Below are 22129 nucleotides of genomic sequence, written 5' to 3'. Positions count from 1 at the left end.
ATATTTTTTTAGTAATATTTAAGTTAATTAATAATAAAAAAGTTAAACACCTCTTGAGATTTTTTAACGCAAAGTAAAGTTTTGAAAAACGTTATTAAAATTTAGTCATTCTGGAGCCAGAAGTCGCCGTCGACGTTTTCTGTATATAAATGTAAACATAAACACGTTGTTCTCCTTACAGCTGTAATTTTGCTATGTAGTAACTTCCAGAGGCCTTTGTTTTGTACAAATGTTTATTTAATTTATTTTAATTAAAGTAGTGAAATAAATGAATTTTAATTAACTAACTGACACTTGGAAGATCACTATGAATGAAAATAGTGATGGAAACTTGGAAGGTATTTAAATCTGATAAATATAATAAACCAATGTGAATTTCCCACTGAATGATACACGACTAAAAATTTAGAAAACTAAAATTTACAACTTGAGTACTTTTCAAGAAAGAGGCTTATGCACAAGTTCTTTCACTTTCTCAAATTTTGCGGACAGAGTTTTGGTAATATTTGTGATAATTGGAAGTACGACCTTTCAACAAATTAAATCAGCAATTTCATTCGGTGATTATTATTCAAATCACATTGGATGTAAGGCATAGAGCAATTTTTGGCCACAAGTGGATTTCAATGTTTTTTTAAAATGGCAGGTGAATCCCGGAGATAGGGTACAGCTCTCTCTATGAATGTTGTTACTATAGCCATTAACATGATAAAGCTTTGCTGCGGATACCTAAGGTTTCCTCTGTCGGACAATTTTATCAATCCAACTAATGGTAAGTCAGAATTAGGCTGTGATACATTTTCAAGGCACAATTCGCAAAAATGTTTTTCCTCTAGGATTTGTACTACATAACCAGCCAAGTATGCGATACTTGCTAGCCGTAAGGTGCATCTCTGTGTATCTGGGTACTCATAACTTCAGATGGTAACGTAACTTAATTGCCGTTAAAAATAGTTGAAAATCCATCGAGTCTAGTATCAATCATGGCTGATAGATCTGTGAAGCTGTCTTGGGGAACGTTAGATGTTTTAGGTTTTGTTAATGATATAGTGCCTCTCTTAAGGTAGGATTCTAAACTGAATATAGTTTCTCTTGCATCAAGCATGTCATTCCCTCCAGCCATTTTCCTGAGAATGCTGAAAAACATTTCAATAGCATCGCTCGTTAAATTTCTTGTCAAGACAAACTGGAAACCAGATTTAAGGAGGTATGACACGCAAGATATTGTAGACAATGAAGTTATTCTAATAGATATTATAGATTAATATGTTTCCTTTGTCAATATTTTCTTTAATTTGCGGATCTTTAGACCTTGATAGTAATCACTTTCCTTAAAATGTCCCACTACAAACAAATCTTGCGTGATGCGTAAGCTTGATTGACCCCAAAATCTTTTCTAGATATGTTCTTAGTCCATAATTTGCATAAATTTTCATCAACTGGAAACTGATGAAATTATACATTGATATTCTTCTTAGATTCACAAAATGGAACACAACAAATTTTTGTGGTGGGCATTTTTGCAAATTAAAAATAGGCAATATTTTAAAACTTAAGTTTGAGAAATGTGAACTTCATTTAAAGAATAATAAAGGTATTTATTAAATAATATGAATAATATTGTGGTTATTTATTTAAAATTCTGATAAAAAATGCGAATACTGGTTTGAAAATTGTGAAAAACAAAAGAAACTTTGGTTAGGCTTAGCAATTAACTAATAAAACTCAATATAAGCATATTACTTTAATTAAATAAATGTTTTAAATGAAAACTTATTAGATAAAGATCAAATCATAAGATGTATATCCCAAACTTTCCAGAAGTTTTTGAAAAACAATGCAAAAAGGATTAACTAGTTGAATTTACCGCCATAGAAAACTATTAAATATCCCGCTAATTTTTTACATTTAAGGGGGGGCTCAGACGCGCTCCTAGTGTTAAAAGAAGGTATTCGCGGAAATACATAGGAGAGGAAATCTTTGCCTGGGCCGCTATGAGCGCGAAGCAGATCTCGAGACGGCCGTGGTCAAGCCATCAGACTTAAATTGTCAAAACTAATTTTATTTCGAGGACAATAGCTACATACCTTTAGTAGAATCATTATCATCCTTTTCATCAAAATTCCATTTACTTTTGTTTACAATTTAGAATCTCAGAATATTCGCATAACAAGCCATAACCACAACAAACCTGATAATTATTTAAGCCTTTGACAAAATATCATTTCGCAATTAGAATTTTTTGTTTTTAATTATAAGATCATCTGCTGCTTTTTATTTGGGTTTTGAAAGAATTAATTGACTTATTTAAAAATTATAATAAAAATTTACCTTATTTTAAATTCTCACAGCCAAAATATTCGCGAATCACGTCAGAGTACCTAAAAGATTACAAACACGAACATGTGTGACGTGTCACGTGATGATTTTGTATTTTCTCGCCTAATCGACAGGCGTCGCTTAAACGTGGTACCACAGGAATACGGAACAAATACCGGTTGTCTGCTAGTTATCGCTCCCGTATATTTTTGGCAAATCAAACTCCGCGTAAGGTGTCTATTTCTTTATTATGTCTATGTATCCTCCAAATTAAAATAATTAATATGAAAAACCGAAAACTGTTATCTCTTATCCATGGAAGAAGGTGCAAAGCGACACAAAGCGCTATCGAGAGCAAGTTAAAATCCGGGTTGCCGACCTTAAACCGTTTTTTCCCGCGAAGTTGAAGACGGAATCATGCGGAAATATAAGAAACCCGGGACGTTAAACAATAATGTTTTTGGCAGCTGTTTCTTTTTTATTCAGCTTTCTGGTGTACATATAAACCTACAATAAATTTAGCATTTTTTTATCGTGCAAGTATACCAAAGTATGCTTTTAGTAGTGTATACACACTTTTGCCAGAATTGAAGATAACGTAGTCTATTACATAGAAATCTCATAGGTAACTAGAATGCTACCGCCTACGGCCGAGCTTGTCGCCATTTCGTTTTGAACCTTCAGCCAATGAGAGGCCGTAGAGTGGTTCCGCCAAGGAGGATTATTATCCTCCTTGGTTCCGCTACTATAGCGGGAGATAGGTGACGTCATTCTCTCTGGTGACATTTAATTCTTGGCAGAACCACTCTTTGAGCTCTGATTGGCTGAGATCTGGCTATCATCTGCCACGGCGTTTGGTCCATTTGCCAGTTACACGGCAGCATTCTAGCTACCTATGAGATTTCTATGGTCTATTGATGAGTTGGGGGCAGGGTGGGAAATAATGATTTTTTTGAAAGTGGACAGGTGACCAGTGACCCCCTGGCCGTGAATAAATAAACTGGACCATGAACAGTGCACGTCGTCTGCGTGTTTTAACTTTTTACGGTTTTTAATAGGGTGAATTCTAGGGCTGTGCGAGTCATAGAAATAGAAATGAGACTAGAACCACTGCGCTATCTGGTAATCTCAAGGGAAACGGGCAAGCTAGAAGGCTTCCATGAGAGTGGAATCACTACTAATCCACGCAGGAGTGCGCCATCTATTCAAAAAAATTTTAACTTTAATTTTTTTAAAATAGATGGCGTTCTCCCACAAAGAATACTGGCGATTCCACTCTCATGGCAGCCTTCTTAATCGTACATCTCACCACGGTTTAATCTTGCTTCTAGTCTCATTTATATTTCTATGGTGCGAGTACTCGAGCATCATCGATTTCTCGGCATTTTTGAAATCGAGTACTTGAACTGGACCTCGAATAAGTAATTGGAAAACACTCGTCGATTATCGAGACCAAAAAGTTGAATAGTTGGGTATCTGATTACTCGAATAAGCTGCTGTAAGTTCAAAGACGGGTTTTTGCAACTTTTTGGGGTGGAAATAATAAGACGTACACACAACAAATGCTTTGAATGACCTTGGGGATGGATCACGGTTTTTAATACGTAGTGCGCCTGCGCGGTGTTTTTTTCAAACAATATTATGAAGTTTCTGTTTTGGTTTGGAGTGTCACTTCACGAATTCGGATGTCGGTCGGCGTTAGAACTTAGGAGTCTTAACTTCCTAAGCAATATACGGACAGACGGTACATCAATAATTAAAAAAAGTATATTCTATGGTTACTTTACTATTAACTACTATGATTAGGCTATCTCACTAAAGTTCTGAAAATTGTCGTTCATTTTATTTTTCAGCATCGAAAGCTAATTTACACTTAATTTCATAATTACTCGAATAAGACCAGCTTCTAATCAAGTATACTCGATAACCCTACTCGTTAAAAATATTACTCGAGGTTTTTTTGAATTACATGACTCGAATAAGAAAATTCCATTACTCGACTCGACTTGAATACCCGATGAAAAAAAATTCGTACTCGATACCCGACTCGATTGCCTAAAACCACTACTCCCACAGTCCTAGTTAATTCGAATTGGAGTGTACAAATCATTGAGTTGGGAATATTAATCTAGAGATCCAATCAAATCTGCTCCCCACGAAACAAGTTTTTGGAAATTACGAATGTGTCGTCTCCTCTAAAATGACGAGAAAACGTTATCATATGACCCGTGGCGCCATTCATTATTTTTGAAAAAAAATCTTTTTGCCTGAAAACGCGTCTTATTTGAACGCACCATTGAGATATAGACGGCGCAACGGGTAGAATGATAAAGTTTTCTCGTCATTTGGGATCAGACGGCAGTATTCTAATTTTTTAAAACTTGTTTCGCGAAATACTGAAATCCGACGTTTTGATTGGACCTCTAGATTAATATTCCCAACTCAATGGTACAAACATGCCACAGCTGCCGTTACACAGACCTTCAAATCAAAAGACTAATATTATAACATTTGGACCTACCAATTTTAAAATATTCAAGCAGAATCACTTAAAAAAATTAAAACACCTCGAATTAATTAAGTGGTCCGTTGGACCACTTACCCCCCTCCGATTAAATTAATAAACTGGTCCGGGCAATTTTGAAACTGGTTATTTGCCCACTGCCACCACCTTATTTCCCACGCTGGTTGGGGGGGGGGGGGGCTCGACCTACATTTTGGGTGGGCCCTGGGAAAAAATACGTTTTCCGGTGCGACCTTATCCGCGGGTGTTGTTACCGCGTTGGCCGTAGTCGCGGCTTTAGGTAAAGTCCCATCTGGTTTTACTATCTTCACTTGAACTTGTAGTAGAGTATTCTTCAAATCAATGTACGTTTCCGAGTTATCAGCGATTGAGAATATAATCGCTTGATTTTCTTTCACGTTCGATGTCGGCTTATATTCAACCCATTGGCTTCCTATTATTCCAGTTTGCGTATACGGTACGTGGAATAAATCAAGTTCCGAACTAATACTATTTTGAGAGTTGGGATGTGTGAGGGACATTATGAAAGAAAATCGGAGCGCTGAGGGATCGACCTTCTCTTCTTCTTGATTCGAACCGAACTGATGATGGGTGACGTTTTACGTCGTCTTTTACGTCCGTTTCAAAGCTTCTTTCCCTGCCTCAGTGCCTCTGGTCTTTAACGCTTCTTTAAGAGATACACCACTCGAGACATCTGATGCAATTTTAGCTCCGGCGTTTAAAATTTTCGTCCTAGGAACGAAGCACCCCTTTTAAACATGGCCATGGCCGATCGAAATGCGGAAGCCATTATATTTCCAAATCCATAACCTGGTAATAATAATGATTAGGTAACAATTCAAGGATGTATACCGTATTTCTCTGTATTACCTCTTTGTACGGAAATTCCTCTATACACAGGAATGGTATTAGCCTAGCTGATTATTATTATTTTTATGGATCCGTGTCCAATTTGATTCAAGTAAAAGTTTTGATAGTCGCTAACGGAAACACGGTCTAAATTATGTGGAGACAATTGTTGCGCCTTTGACGCTCTCGTCGTAAATGAAGTGGGATTTGATCCTCCCACTAGGTTTTATAGTGGAGTCCAAGTTCTTCGAGGTCTAAGGTGGAGTGTGACGTGCGCTCAGGGACGTACCTTTGGGGGGGACAGAGGGGAGGCTCCCCCCAAAGCTTTGTAGAGTTGTCAAATCGAGGTGGACTTGGCAAAATGAAAATCATGAAACATGTTAGTTAATTAAAAAAAACTCCTAAATCGATAGTAAACGATATTGCAACAAATCATTTAGAATTTCCCAGCAAATTACTTCCCTAAAATCATTAACTATGTTTGAGATTTCTATGTAGTTGCTTCTCCTTATGTATAACTTACAAGACCTGATTTCTATGCTAGGCAGCTAGTGTGTTGGAACTTTAGTTCAGCCTTGTGGTAAAAGCTTTTTAAATAGTAATTTTTCCTACAGCACCTTATAAAATTGAAAGGCAGAGATAGACGCGTGATAGAGAATATCGGTTGTTCGTTATTATTTCAGTGTTCATTTTCTACGTTAAATTTGGCAATCTGTAATCTGTATAAAATTTATAAAAATAGTTTTAATTTCTATAGGAGATGTTACAGTTTTTTTTAGGTAAAATTAGGTAAGTCGTGAATATTATAGTGATATTCTTTAGGAAAGTGAAAATTTCACAAGACAATATTCCTAAAGTTGCGTTGCGTAAAGATAACGTGTGATCATATGGTGTGATACAGTGTCGGTTGTTCTTACGTTAATATTTCAGTAATAAGTGTATAAATTGTTTATGTTATATTTGGGTATGAATAATTCCAGTTATTCAAAGCAGTTCAGTTAACAACAACTAGTATTCGTCAGGATGAAATGTATCTATTTTTTACTACAGCGGGATACACGACGAGAAAATAGTAAGAGGGTTTGATTGGATTCTTAAATTGCTGTATCATCGCTCAATCTCTGTTTTCTTCTTCGTGTATCTTACTTTATATATAATGAGAGTACGCAAATGCTTCACTCAATATAACTAGATGCCGAGCCGTTTTCGCCATTGAATAGAGTGTTGTCGTCTGATACGATTTTGAAAACTTGTAACGTCACAGCTGTAGTGTTAATAGTGGCCGCCATGACAGTTACCGTTTTTTATCAATAGGCAAATTACAATGGTGACGTCGCAGGGTTTCAGACGACAACACTCTATTGGGAATAGTACCGCTAGAATGACATAGGCGCGTTCGGTAGTTGTGAAATTTCCAGTCGGCGCACTCAGCCGTCAACTCTATCACTATACGGGTGGCGCCATCTATAACTTTCAAAGTACATTAGTACTATTAATTCCATTGTATAGTATATAGTTCCCGCCGCTAACAGCGGATGGCGCCACCGATAATTATTATGAAACATTTAAATTGAAATCTACCGTAACAATCCGAACTTAGACGACTTGACAAACTTTGTTTTTTACTTGGCAAATTTCACTTACCCCCCCCCCCCCCAAACGTTCTCCCTTCGGTACGCCCCTGCGTGCGCTTTTCCTCTTTCAAAATGTACCGGATGTTCCATGTCACTCATGACATTAATTTCAATAGTTTGGAAGTTGTTGTTCGCGAGAGGCATATAATGAGGTCTCGAAAACTCCTTTTCAACAATATCTCCGTCTTTTCCATGAATACTTGTAATTCTTAAAAGCGGAACATCCGAGTCTCCAACCGACCGGTTCGGTATTATATCCGAGTATATGAAGAGGGAATGTAATCCGGCATCCATATCACAGCTAAGAGGAGCTGTCATTGAAGTAACCACTGTCATTGTCACGAAGGGCCTAAATGGGTTAGAGTGTGCAATAACTGGTGGCTTTACCGGGGAGTCGGAGTCCAGCTCTTGTAACCCAAAAGGGCGGTGGCGTACTGGGAGATGTTAGCTCTGGTCAAATGGTCCTATCTCCACCTCCGACTTCGGTCAGGTAGGGGCTGGATACTGGGCTTCGGCTCAGGCTAACGGAGAGGGTCCGTGCAAACTGGCCGCCTCGGCGGATTGGGTAGCCTGCTGTGGGGCGGCGGGCCTCCGTATGAGGGCACGGCGGTCCTGTTTCCCGGCCTTCTGGACTGCTGTGTGCTCGTCGTTCCCCTTTAGGAGCTTTCTCCGAAGGGCTTGACTCCCTGCCTTCATAGGTGGGGTGTCGGCTGGAGTTGCTACAGCATCCCTTCTTAATCCCTCTGCTGTGTGCGAAGTGGGGATTGGTCCACCCATTGCTGCACCTTCTGCAGGGTTGAGTGGCTTGCGTCAAAGGTGCGACCATCAGTAGTAGGGTACTGCTACCAATGCTGGATTTTTCACCTGTCCGGGCTAGGGGGACGCTGGCGTAGGGCACTATGATGATAGACCTCCGGTGGTATGGTCTTTGTTACTAGGTACACCGGGCTATAAATTCTGACACACCGTTATTGTCACGCACTATGGAAAAACAAAAATTCATATCACCAAATTTCAGCCCTTATGCGCTTCCTTATGGAAAACTTCTACACCTTTCGGCGATAAAAAAAATAAAAAAAAAACAACTTTCACTCACCAGCTCACCTGACCTTCCTCGTTTTTGTGTTTCGCGAAATTGATTCTGCAGAAAAAAAATCACCCACCTGACTTTCCTCGTTTTTGTGTTTCGCGAAATTGATTGTGCAGAAAAAAAATCACCCACCTGACTTTCCTCGTTTTTGTGTTTCACGAAATTGATTCTGCAGAAAAAAAATCACCCACCTGACTTTCCTCGTTTTTGTGTTTCACGAAATTGATTCTGCAGAAAAAAAATCACCCACCTGACTTTCCTCGTTTTTCTGTTTCGCGAAATTGATTCTGCAGAAAAAAAATCACCCACCTGACTTTCCTCGTTTTTGTGTTTCACGAAATTGATTGTGCAGAAAAAAAATCACCCACCTGACTTTCCTCGTTTTTGTGTTTCACGAAATTGATTCTGCAGAAAAAAAATCACCCACCTGACTTTCCTCGTTTTTGTGTTTCGCGAAATTGATTCTGCAGAAAAAAAATCACCCACCTGACTTTCCTCGTTTTTGTGTTTCCCGAAATTGATTCTGCAGAAAAAAAATCACCCACCTGACTTTCCTCGTTTTTGTGTTTCACGAAATTGATTCTGCAGAAAAAAAATCACCCACCTGACTTTCCTCGTTTTTGTGTTTCACGAAATTGATTCTGCAGAAAAAAAATCACCCACCTGACTTTCCTCGTTTTTGTGTTTCACGAAATTGATTCTGCAGAAAAAAAATCACCCACCTGACTTTCCTCGTTTTTGTGTTTCACGAAATTGATTCTGCAGAAAAAAAATCACCCACCTGACTTTCCTCGTTTTTGTGTTTCGCGAAATTGATTCTGCAGAAAAAAAATCACCCACCTGACTTTCCTCGTTTTTGTGTTTCACGAAATTGATTCTGCAGAAAAAAAATCACCCACCTGACTTTCCTCGTTTTTGTGTTTCGCGAAATTGATTCTGCAGAAAAAAAATCACCCACCTGACTTTCCTCGTTTTTGTGTTTCGCGAAATTGATTGTGCAGAAAAAAAATCACCCACCTGACTTTCCTCGTTTTTGTGTTTCACGAAATTGATTCTGCAGAAAAAAAATCACCCACCTGACTTTCCTCGTTTTTGTGTTTCACGAAATTGATTCTGCAGAAAAAAAATCACCCACCTGACTTTCCTCGTTTTTGTGTTTCGCGAAATTGATTCTGCAGAAAAAAAATCACCCACCTGACTTTCCTCGATTTTGTGTTTCACGAAATTGATTCTGCAGAAAAAAAATCACCCACCTGACTTTCCTCGTTTTTGTGTTTCGCGAAATTGATTCTGCAGAAAAAAAATCACCCACCTGACTTTCCTCGTTTTTGTGTTTCGCGAAATTAATTCTGCAGAAAAAAAATCACCCACCTGACTTTCCTCGTTTTTGTGTTTCGCGAAATTGATTCTGCAGAAAAAAAAATCACCCACCTGACTTTCCTCGTTTTTGTGTTTCGCGAAATTGATTCTGCAGAAAAAAAATCACCCACCTGACTTTCCTCGTTTTTGTGTTTCACGAAATTGATTCTGCAGAAAAAAAATCACCCACCTGACTTTCCTCGTTTTTGTGTTTCGCGAAATTGATTCTGCAGAAAAAAAATCACCCACCTGACTTTCCTCGTTTTTGTGTTTCGCGAAATTGATTCTGCAGAAAAAAAATCACCCACCTGACTTTCCTCGTTTTTGTGTTTCACGAAATTGATTCTGCAGAAAAAAAATCACCCACCTGACTTTCCTCGTTTTTGTGTTTCGCGAAATTGATTCTGCAGAAAAAAAATCACCCACCTGACTTTCCTCGTTTTTGTGTTTCACGAAATTGATTCTGCAGAAAAAAAATCACCCACCTCACTTTCCTCGTTTTTGTGTTTCGCGAAATTGATTCTGCAGAAAAAAATCACCCACCTGACTTTCCTCGTTTTTGTGTTTCGCGAAATTGATTCTGCAGAAAAAAATCACCCACCTGACTTTCCTCGTTTTTGTGTTTCGCGAAATTAATTCTGCAGAAAAAAAATCACCCACCTGACTTTCCTCGTTTTTGTGTTTCGCGAAATTGATTCTGCAGAAAAAAAATAACCCACCTGACTTTCCTCGTTTTTGTGTTTCGCGAAATTGATTCTGCAGAAAAAAAATCACCCACCTGACTTTCCTCGTTTTTGTGTTTCGCGAAATTAATTCTGCAGAAAAAAAATCACCCACCTGACTTTCCTCGTTTTTGTGTTTCGCGAAATTGATTCTGCAGAAAAAAAAATCACCCACCTGACTTTCCTCGTTTTTGTGTTTCGCGAAATTGATTCTGCAGAAAAAAAATCACCCACCTGACTTTCCTCGTTTTTGTGTTTCACGAAATTGATTCTGCAGAAAAAAAATCACCCACCTGACTTTCCTCGTTTTTGTGTTTCACGAAATTGATTCTGCAGAAAAAAAATCACCCACCTGACTTTCCTCGTTTTTGTGTTTCACGAAATTGATTCTGCAGAAAAAAAATCACCCACCTGACTTTCCTCGTTTTTGTGTTTCACGAAATTGATTCTGCAGAAAAAAAATCACCCACCTGACTTTCCTCGTTTTTGTGTTTCGCGAAATTGATTCTGCAGAAAAAAAATCACCCACCTGACTTTCCTCGTTTTTGTGTTTCGCGAAATTGATTCTGCAGAAAAAAAATCACCCACCTGACTTTCCTCGTTTTTGTGTTTCACGAAATTGATTCTGCAGAAAAAAAATAACCCACCTGACTTTCCTCGTTTTTGTGTTTCACGAAATTGATTCTGCAGAAAAAAAATCACCCACCTGACTTTCCTCGTTTTTGTGTTTCACGAAATTGATTCTGCAGAAAAAAAATCACCCACCTGACTTTCCTCGTTTTTGTGTTTCGCGAAATTGATTCTGCGGAAAAAAAATCACCCACCTGACTTTCCTCGTTTTTGTGTTTCGCGAAATTGATTCTGCAGAAAAAAAATCACCCACCTGACTTTCCTCGTTTTTGTGTTTCGCGAAATTGATTCTAAAAAAAAAAACTTACCTGCCTTTCCTCAATGGTTTTTGTGTTTTGACTTTCAAGGACATGCTGTGCTTTCATAAGTAAATAAAAAAAAATTACCTGCCTTTCCTCAATGGTTTTTGTGTTTTCACTTCCAAGGATTTGCTGTGCTTTCATACCTAAATAAAAAAAAACTTACCTGCCTTTCCTCAATGGTTTTTGTGTTTTGACTTTCAAGGACATGCTGTGCTTTCATACCTAAATAAAAAAAAATTACCTGCCTTTCCTCAATGGTTTTTGTGTTTTCACTTCCAAGGATTTGCTGTGCTTTCATACCTAAATAAAAAAAAAATAGATAATCATTTGTACTCGTTAAATTATTTATTTATTCACCAATTGTTATTCTCAAATTTTAACTTTGTACACATATTTTGCTATTCAACTGTTTTTGCTCATATTAAAATTCTCCGACTGTCGTGGGCAGCCTGCTGCCTGGGTTGCACCTCTCGTGTCTCTTGGCGGAGTCGGACTTTTCGGGGTCCTCTTTTCGTGCTGTTTTTTCCCTTTGGTTCTTTCCCTTGATCGTGGTTTTGCTGGACTTTTTCTTCTTTCTTTCACTTTAAAAGCTCTCCCTTATCTATTTCCTATTAGCTACTTAACCCCTGTTATGTACTAGTTTACGATGCAGGGGTATATATAAATACACTAATTAATATCATTGTGACGTGGCCCTTAATGGGTCAGGGTGTGCAATAACTAGTGGCTTTACCGGGAGTCGGGGTCCGGCTCTTGTAACCCATAAGGGCGGTGGCGCACTGGGAGATGTTAGCTCTGGTCAAATGGTCCTATCTCCACCTCCGACTTCGGTCAGGTTTGGGCTGGATACTGAGCTTCGGCTCAGGCTAACGGAGAGGGTCCGTGCAAACTGGCCGCCTCGGCGGATTGAGTAGCCTGCTGTGGGGGTCACACCGGGATCTCCGGTGCCGGCTGTACCGGGTTACTTGGGCTGCTGTGTGCTCGTCGTTCCCCTTTAGGAACTCTCTCCAAAGGATTTGACTCTTTACCTCCGTAGGTAGGGTGTCGGCCGGCGTTGCCAGAGCATCCGCTCTCATTCCCACTGTTGTCTGCGAAGTGGGGGCTGGTCGACCCATTGTTGCACCTTCTGCTGGGTTGAGCGGCTTGCGTCAAGGGTGCGACCGTCAGTAGTGGGGTTCTGGTACCCATGTTGGTTTTGTCACCTGTCTGGGTTTGTGGACGCTGGTGTAGGGCATAATGATGATAGACCTCCGGTGGTGTGGATGAATCTTACCGGTACACCGGGCTATAAATCTGACGCATGTCATTGTGACGTTTTAAGTCCTGCAGGTCTGCCAGCTCAAGCTGGCATTGTTCATCCTTTCCATAAACTATAGTCTTGTTCCTTTGGAAATTGCGTCTCACTGGTTTGTGAAGTGTATACGTATCTTGGCAATTTAGAAATTCTTGAACGTCTCTTAAGGATACCTTAACCCCCTTGGCTCTGGCCGCTCGATAAAGTCCTCGTACACCTCCGAAACTTCCAGGGTCCTTTACATTGAAATATATTCATTCCAATTTATCCATTTCTCATACAGTTCATATTTCGTTCCAGATACCAGTGCGCGAAATCAAATAGTTCAATAACGATAATAATAAATAATAAAAAAACGCCGTGATAAATTTGGGTGACTTCATGTATGACAGGGTTAATGTGGTTAACTTTCCATAGTGAAGTTTGAAACGTAAATGAAATAAAATGACTCGTGGTATTAGTTTATATTCTTTATTTCAACGAAAGCCAACTCATTAGCCCGCGTCTATCATTGATAGATTCGGGATTTGGTGGAAAATAATCTTATTTTTTGGGGTTCACATTTGGGTATTCATTTGATATATCAGTATGGGTTACAGTGTCAATATGGTGTTCGAAAGGGATTTTATTTTTTATGAGATACTTGGGAACATTTTCTTTGGTAAGCAATTCGTAAAAGAGATCTATACCGACAGCATTTTGTTTTGGTTTATATTTATAGCTTTTAACAGTATCATGTAAAATGTCCATAATATTAGAGCCGACAACTGGACGTTCTTTATAGGGTACAAAGTCCCCTCGGAGAGGTAAAAATTAAAATTAAATTGTATTATTATGCCGTTTGTGTGGACAGACATACTTCCGAACCCACTAGCCGTTTTTAATGTAGTATGACGTGTTTCCCAAATGACTCCGCGATTGGCTATATTATATCAGCTGACCGATCAACCATAAACCTATACAGAACCACGGCCCCCTGCACGCGCTCGCTCCGCGCGCGATCGTGTTTGAGAATTCCAGATATTCCGAAAAACCAACAATTAGGCTCCTTTTCTTCTCAATTGGCGTGAAAAATTCTGATTCGTAACCAGCTACTCTTCTATTACGTCTTAATTGGTGAGCGCAAATAATTCCAATGCTATTTATAATAATTATTAAACGAGTTAATTGATGCTATTGCATGTGATAGAGACCTCCAGTGGCGGAATTTGGAATCACCGAGTGAGAGGTACAGTCTTCTTCGGAGACCAAGATCATCTTTCTAGCCATTTTTATTGATCGCTCTACTAATAGCCGTGCCTGCGGCACTACTCACAATAGATAGAAGAGGCGCTAAGAGTAAAGGGATACTATTTTTTCGTTTTGCTAGGGTATTGGTTTTCGATCATCTGACAGTTTAACATTCCCACGTAGAACATTTATACAACATTCTACAATTGCCTTGATCGCGTCACCCTTAGCATATTTGATAGCCGCATTTCTCTGACACGAATTACACTTACGAGGAGACTAAACGAGGTGATAATCACCGATTTGGTTGAAACTAGGTGGGTATGTAGACCTTATGGTAACATGAAATTTCACCAAGGGAAAAATTGCAATGGGCATTAGTTTTGCCATGGCAACCGAAAATGTTTTTGACAACACAGTATGTTTATTTTCTCATTGAAAATAACATGGGAATCTGAGCACTTCTTGTGAAAAAATTTAAAAAAATTTAAAATTTCAAAACCAAATAAAAATAGATCAAAATTGACAAATGTAATGAATTTTATGATATTTTGATGAATTTTGGTCAATTTGATCAAAATATGTAAAAACTGATTAATTGTTATTTTCAATGGGACAATATACAGACTGTGTTGTCAAAAACATTTTAGGTTGCCATGGCAAAACTAATGCCCATTTCAATTTTTCCCTTGGTGAAATTTCATGTTACCATAAGGTTTACATACCCACCTAGTTTCCACAAAATCGTTGATTATCACCTCGTTTAGTCTCCTCGTTAGTCAGATACTTTAAAAACTCTTTATGGTTGTGAATTCTTTTCATTTTGGCACAAACACCGCAGGTTCTTCCCCTGGTATAAGACCAGTTCGTAGTCTATGATCATATGACGTGGTTGGTTTGAAATACACCCATAAATACCCAAATTCTGGAAGGCATTAATGACGTATTTACTATTGGTGGGAGAAATCTCTCTAGCCAAATGAAATATCGCGGATTTGTCACGAGGTGATTTGAATATCATCAAATAATGCGCGTTTAAATTTAATGTTCTAATTTCTTTCCCAGGACAAAACAAATTTTGCATGAGAATAAAGACAGACGAGTTTTTATGATGGGATCCGCGTATAAACAAATTCGTTATGTCCTTGTTATTTGATATTTCGCGAAGTAGATCGTCTAATATGACAAAGTTCTTGACGTTAGGGTCCAATATTTTCACGTCTATTAAGCCTTCATGAAATTCAACTGTGGGGGTATGATCCAATACCGAATTAAATAGATTATTGTGGTACTCGGTATAGCACCATATTATTCTATCTGGTGGGGGTGAAATACATACAGGGTGTCCACTAAAAAATGAACCAGGGTGAATATCTCAAAATCTGTTTTAGGTACGATTTTGAAATTTTCAGGTCACATAGAGCGTGTAGGGGGAACACGTACTATGAAAATGTCGATGACCTTGAACCATGTCTTCAAGGTCATCCAAAAACTATCTCGAGAACCGTAAGTGTTAGAAAGTTGGTTCCAATTAGAAAGGTATTCCACGTCACGTATTATGTCTAAATAGCTTTGACCCGAACGGATTTGCGAAATAGGAAGTCGATAAATGTTTGACTAAAATCACAAAGGTCGTAAAAGGGAAAATTGCAGGAAAGCGCTAATAACTCGGAAACAACTCGTGTTACATTATTGACATTTCCTAGACGAACTCATCAATTTTGTAAAATTGGATGACCTTGAAAACGCGGTTAAAGGTCGTGCAAAAATTAACTCTCGATCCATTGGGTTTAAAAAGCAGGTTGCAATTAGAAAAATGAGTATCACCACTTTCTCGTACAAGTAGCTTCAAGGACATTCGAAAATGACCTTAAGAAATAACTTATAATAATTTAACACGACCTGTTTTCGCGTTATTAGCGCTTTATTTCAATTTTCCCTTTTACGGCCTTTGTGATTTTAGTAACAATTTTCTCGACTACCTATTGGTCAAATCCGATCAGGTCAAAGCTAGTTAGACCTAAAACGTGACAGGGAATAATTTTCTAATTGGAACCAACTTTCTAGCACTTACGGTTTTCGAGATAGACCTTGAAGACATAGTTCAAGGTCATCGACATTTTCATAGTAAACGTTCCCCCTACGCAATCTATGTGACCTGGAAATTCCAAATTCGTACCTAAAACCGATTTTGAGATATTCGCCCTGGTTCATTTTTTAGTGGACACCCTGTATATCTTTATATTTGATGAGATTATAGCCACCCAGTAACTTTCACCAGACTGCGTAGCGACCGCGACTAAACCATTACAAGGGTGTTGTAAGTTGAACTCCATTTTACAGAATGACACATTTTATTCAAATCACGGTGCATTTATATACAAATATTGTTTAGCTTTGCAAACGACGCGTGCAACTAAGCACTTACAAAATTCATCACATAAAAATGTTTTTAATGTAAAAATTTTATAAATCTCGATATAGTTTAAATTTCTTATCGCGGTATCATAGTTCATGTTAACACGCATTTCCCAGTCTCCCAGACAGTTGTGTTGGGTCTGCGAGGGATGGGCTACACTACATCCGTAACAACATTTAAGTATACCATCGGTCAATTGTCCAATAATACCGTCTTTTATCAGAGTGTGTACCCGTCTCGCTTCATTAAGATACGTTTCAACGTCATCATGCATATCCATCAGAGTTTTGGAGATATTGTATCCAATGGCGATACAATTTTTAGTGGGTAAGAACTTTCCATACATCTCCCCCGGATGTCTAAAATCTTACGGTCCTGATACATTCGCAGTTCAATACGTTGCGTCTCGGAGCCCATGAAAAACCACGATGAACCTGGGGTGTCGTCTTCTCGAAGAACGCTTAAATGTCGTGCTTCTTTCGGTATAGCTCGTGGAAGTTAGCTTCGGATAAAATAATCCCCGTAGTACCGTCTCTGTGACCCAGTCGTACATCTAGCTTCGGAGTAATTTCGACGAATTTCTCCGACGAAATAGCAAACAATAGTTCGGCAGTCATTCTGTATAAGAAATGTGATTAGAGAATATTTATAGGATATCTTCAATAAGCCATATACTTACATTGCGTTTGATGGTTTCTTATTTTTACTTGTTGATCCGTTGAGTTGGAATTAATTTTTACCCTGGTGTCCGTCTATATATACTAACACATCGTATTCTACGTCATTATAATTTTCACTATACAAAACCTCTATCTTATCAACCTGCCTCTTTGCTTTCTCCAGCCTCCCCTGCCTCCCGGTCTTCTCTTCTGCCACTCTACATTCCGAAGCCTCCCCTGCCTTTGGCTCTGCATTTCCTTCCCGCTGCCTCCCTGCGTCCCCCAGCCTCCCCTGCCTTTGGCTCTGCATTTCCTCCCACCTGTCTCCCGGCCTCCCCCAGCCTTTGGCTCTGCATTTCCTTCCCCCGGAGGCAGGACCTTTTTGAATCGGTACCCTGACCCTACTAGCACCGTGAACTCCGTAGCTACGTAGTTTAGTAAGAAGTCGGTGGATAGACAGTGTCCACTGCCTGAAATCAAGAAAGATAATGTTCACTTGAGGAGCACTCTCAAGCTCTGCACTCTTAAAATCAATACGCGAGACAAGTTGTGTCTCCATGCTATAGCCACACCGGAACCCATACTGAGCCTGGGTGATAGCATTTTGAGTTTTCAGATGGGTGGTGACAGTTTAAGCCACCACATTCTCGGACACTTTTTAGAGATTTTCCGATACTGATCAGGGTCGTTGAACGGACAAGCCCTTCACCGAGGAAAAATGTCATGTTGAATTTACAAGAACTACCTGGAAACCGGTGAAGCCAGGTGGTTCTCGTAAAATTTACAATTGATTATGTTTAAGGATTTCACAGTTATAATCGTGAATATTTTACTGGATACAGGTTTGTCTATTTCTCAGTTAAAAACTTGTAGTTTTTACTACATGTTTTTATTATTTTCGCAGTTTTTAGTTCCTCATCGAGATATATATATATATCGAAGTGGGACTATTGCTATGGACGGATTGTCGTTAAGTGTTCTGTGTTTGTTTGTTTGTTTGGTGTGGAAAGCAACGACACGGCAGATGGCTTTGCGAAAATAATTTGAAGTTTTGGCGAAACCGGGATTCGAACTCACAGTTAAAAATTCCGAACAATGACGCCTTTACGCTCTCAGCCACTGGAAACTTCCCAAAACTTGTTCGGAACTTCTACTGTATTCTCGTTAGTTTTAGCGGCGCGCGGGGGAGCTGGCTAGTTAAGTTGTCGAAATTCTCGTCCGTTTTTACGCCTTATTTTACGTATATTTTCCGAAATTTAAGGTCAAGTGAACCTCAAACTTCGCGTCGGGTGGTGGGTGGTGGGCGGTGGGCACACTCGCTTAAGATGCCTCGCTCGAAAGTGAGTACTCGAATAAACGAGCTCGAAAATTTTAAATGTTCGGGTGGTGAGCAGTGGTAGGTGGGCACACTCGCTTAAGATGCCTCGCTCGAAAGTGAGTACTCGAATAAACGAGCTCGAAAATTTAAAATGTTCGGGTGGTGAGCAGTGGTAGGTGGGCACACTCGCTTAAGATGCCTCGCTCGAAAGTGAGTACTCGAATAAACGAGCTCGAAAATTTTAAATGTTCGGGTGGTGAGCAGTGGTAGGTGGGCATACTCGCTTAAGATGCCTCGCTCGAAAGTGAGTACTCGAATAAACGAGCTCGAAAATTTTAAATGCCCTCTTCCCCATATGTACTTATAAATGCTCTAAAAGCCCCACAATGAGATACTTATTTTCTTATTTAAATAAATCAACAAGAGACATTAAAAAACTTCATCACTCGTTACACCAAACAAAAGGTTCAAGACAAACTACGAGTTCAATCCACACTGACGAACTTCCTTTTGGGTAATAAAAGCAATAGAACCATAGAGAAACAATTATACATTGAAGTCACTATCGGGAGAAGGTATTATATTATTAAGAACACGCGTACGCTTAAAAAGTTAAAGCATTGAAGACTCTATTTCCCTTCACACACTTACGTACCGCCATTATTAATTATTGGACTCCCATACTCATCCAAAAACTAGGGGCATTCGGGCATATGTAGTTTTATATCTATGAAGGTAAATTTTTATTACGATAATCTTTGCCGTATACCATTCGGAAAACTTAGGTATATTAACTTACAAGTTCACGTAAAGACTACCCGTTTATAGCTCTACCACAAATAGATCGAAATTTAAAATATAGCTTTTTGTCAAATTACCTTGCAAGTTAAGTCAATAAATGACCTCAACAGCTTATGAATTGGTTTGCCCACCCATGTATCCTGAGGGTGGGCGGTGGCCTACCTTTAACATAGGATGGTAAATAGTATATCTAACTATAGGAAATCACATGGGCTCAGCAGTTTTTATATTAGTTTGCCCACCCGGGTCTCCTGATGGTGGGCGGCATCCACCCTTTCACTTAGGGTGGAAATTTATATATCCAACGATAATAAATCACAAAGCCTCAAAAGCTTTGTATTAGTTTGCCTACCTGTGTCTACTAAGGGTGTATGGCTTTGCCCATTCGAATACACTGATGTGGAACTAATATTACGGCCTGGGCCGACTTGTTTATCGTTAAAAATTACATCTTTCAAGTAAAATAAACGAGATAGTGTTTCTCTAAATATACTAAAATCCCCGGTAGGTTTTACTAGTTGTCCCGTTATTTAACAAGTGCATTCGCGTTAAAATTACAGGAATTTTAATCATCCCTGTATATTTTACTGCAAACAGCTTTGTCTATTGCACAGTTAAGAACTTGTAGGTTTTACTACATGCTCTATTATTTTCACAATTCAATAAATCAATTATCAGAAAATACGCGTTTCAAATTAGTTGGTGTGTATTTTACCAGTTCCAAAAATTGAACTTATAATTTGCACATATTTAGTTATAACTCGGAAATGATAACTCCTACAGACCAAAATGTTGATATATCCTTACAATATTTAGTGAAATTTCAAAAAAACCACGTTTGTTAATGTACTTTTGATCATAACTGTGAAAACCCTTAGACCTAGCGACCCGTGGTGGGTCACATTGAACTCGGTGTTAAAAAATACTACAGAAACGATACTGAACTCGACCCGATCGCAAAATTTAAAATTTTGGAATTTTCTTGCAATTAGAGAAAACAAGACGTACGACGGTAAGAATACACACAATCCTTCTAATGTATTAAGTTGGTTTCAGTGGCGTAGCTGATGGTTCGCAGGGCTCGCCACACGGGGGGCCCCGAGCTTCGGGCGGCCCCACTCACGATTAAAAAGTTGGAAAGGGGGGCCCCCCTAGAGATTTTAGCGGAGGGGGGGGGGCTCTGAGTTCTCAGCTACGCCACTGGTTTGTTTGAGCTATTCACAGCAACCTGCAACGCCGGTATCACAACCAATATATATCCACGGGCCCACATAATTGTATTTACCCTTATTTGTTACTTCAAGTCCTACTTCGATCAGTGTCACTCTTATTATTTCTTCTGATCACACTTATTTGTTACTTCTGGTCAGCCGTTGTGTGTCACACTTATTTCTTCTGGTTGTACGACAAAGACTAGTTCGATCAGTTTCATACTTAATTTTTACTTCTGATCACACCTAATTGTTACTTCTGACCGCACTTATTTGCTATGTTGAGTGTCACACTTATTTTTTCTGGTCATATGCCGAAGACTAGGTCGATCAGTGTCATACCTAATTGTTACTTCTGGTCATACGTTGAAAGCGCGACGCACTCTGAACGGCCTTGAAAAGCGCTTAGAGGGAAACGGGAGTCGGGTGCGTAGACCTCTATAATCACGCGGATTTACAATGTTGGAAATTGCGGGGGTCCGTATACGCTGCCCAAAAAACCTTACTTAGAATTAAAATTAAGGAACTGTATGTAGTTTTTTTTGGCGAAAATATAAAACCACGAAAATTGTGGTCCCGTAAATTACCCTGAAAACTATACTTAAATTTATTCTTTACTGATATAACCGAAGTTGTAGGTCCGCTGAATCCTAACCTATCCAATAATATTTTTTTCACGTTATCGGACTTAATTTTAAATAAAATATCTACTACACAAAGTGAAACCACCGAAAATAATAAATTGGACAAATGCCCAACTTTTAAGGCTCGGATTTGAAAACTTTATGCAAGGCTATCGATGCCGATGTATGTACATTCGAACGAGATATCATTGACTTTTCTGGCCCTAACTGTTGAAGAGATATGCACGACACGGCAGCATCGGCTACACTGTACGTGAAACTAATACACATAGTCGCCAACTATCATTGAATTTCAGAACAACGCTTTAAAATTTTATATTTTGTCTCAATTTCAATTTTACCCTTTATATCTTCAAATTATAAGTAATAAGCAATAAATTACTTTGCGGCTTTCGTTTGAAACATAACCTTCTTCAGAAAACCTATATTTTAAATATTAGTGTGTGTTACTATTAATATAACGAATGACTGTTATGTTGTTTGAATATGCCGCCAAAACCAATATTATAGATGGCGACACCTTACCATTGTTTTATTTTTGTTTCTATTTATGTACGTCTACAGTGACGCCAATAAAAACTTTAGTTTGTCCATTTTGGTTCTAACTCGAGCCTCGTTATTTCTGCTCATAAATAATTCTAACAGGTTATTGGTCCAGACAAGCAGTAATTTCACCGCGCATCGCGTTAACTGAAGAAATAGTGTAAGAAGAAAAGTATTTCGAAGGAAAAAAGACGTAACTTTCCAAAGTCTACGCTATTGGCAAAAAGGTTAGAAGAACCAAGGCTTAAGAGAAGTGAATGACGACCTCGGTAGAAGAATACGGAATAACAAAGTTAAGTGACGATAACTATCATGCGTGGTCAGTACGCGCAAAGGCAGGACTAATCCAAAAGGGCACTTGGGAAGCGATAGACCTGGGATATGGACCTGTAATGGGAGCTGCGGAAAGAAAAACAAACGATAAAGCGTTGGGTTTCCTATTTCTGATAGTAGAAGACCATTATTTAGACAATATAGGTGATGCGAGCAGAGCTTCTACAGCCTGGGAAACGCTAGAAGTATTAAATACCAAACACGGTTTATTGCATATTCTCCGCATTATGCGAGAATTTCTCAATGTT

The 22129-nt window shown here is 38.9% G+C and overlaps 1 long non-coding RNA gene across 2 annotated transcripts; it reads left to right on the top strand.

Annotated features, from left to right (window-relative positions):
• The first annotated feature begins 247 nt into the window (after window positions 1-247).
• LOC149947915 (uncharacterized) lies at window positions 248-1522 on the top strand. Of its 2 annotated transcripts, XR_016480608.1 has the most exons (4): window positions 248-338; window positions 647-772; window positions 837-924; window positions 1479-1522. It is a non-coding gene; the product is annotated as an uncharacterized LOC149947915 (long non-coding RNA). The 2 variants fall into 2 exon arrangements; XR_016480607.1 differs by lacking the exon at window positions 1479-1522 and having other exon boundaries at window positions 837-1199.
• The last annotated feature ends 20607 nt before the right edge of the window (window positions 1523-22129 follow it).

Source organism: Leiobunum rupestre, chromosome 4 (genome assembly GCF_980474605.1).
Source record: "Leiobunum rupestre chromosome 4, qqLeiRupe1.1.hap1, whole genome shotgun sequence".
In the NCBI taxonomy this organism is placed as follows: domain Eukaryota; kingdom Metazoa; phylum Arthropoda; class Arachnida; order Opiliones; family Sclerosomatidae; genus Leiobunum; species Leiobunum rupestre.
The sequence above is the reverse complement of the archived record's forward strand: the minus strand, read 5'-3'. Positions and strand labels throughout refer to the sequence as shown.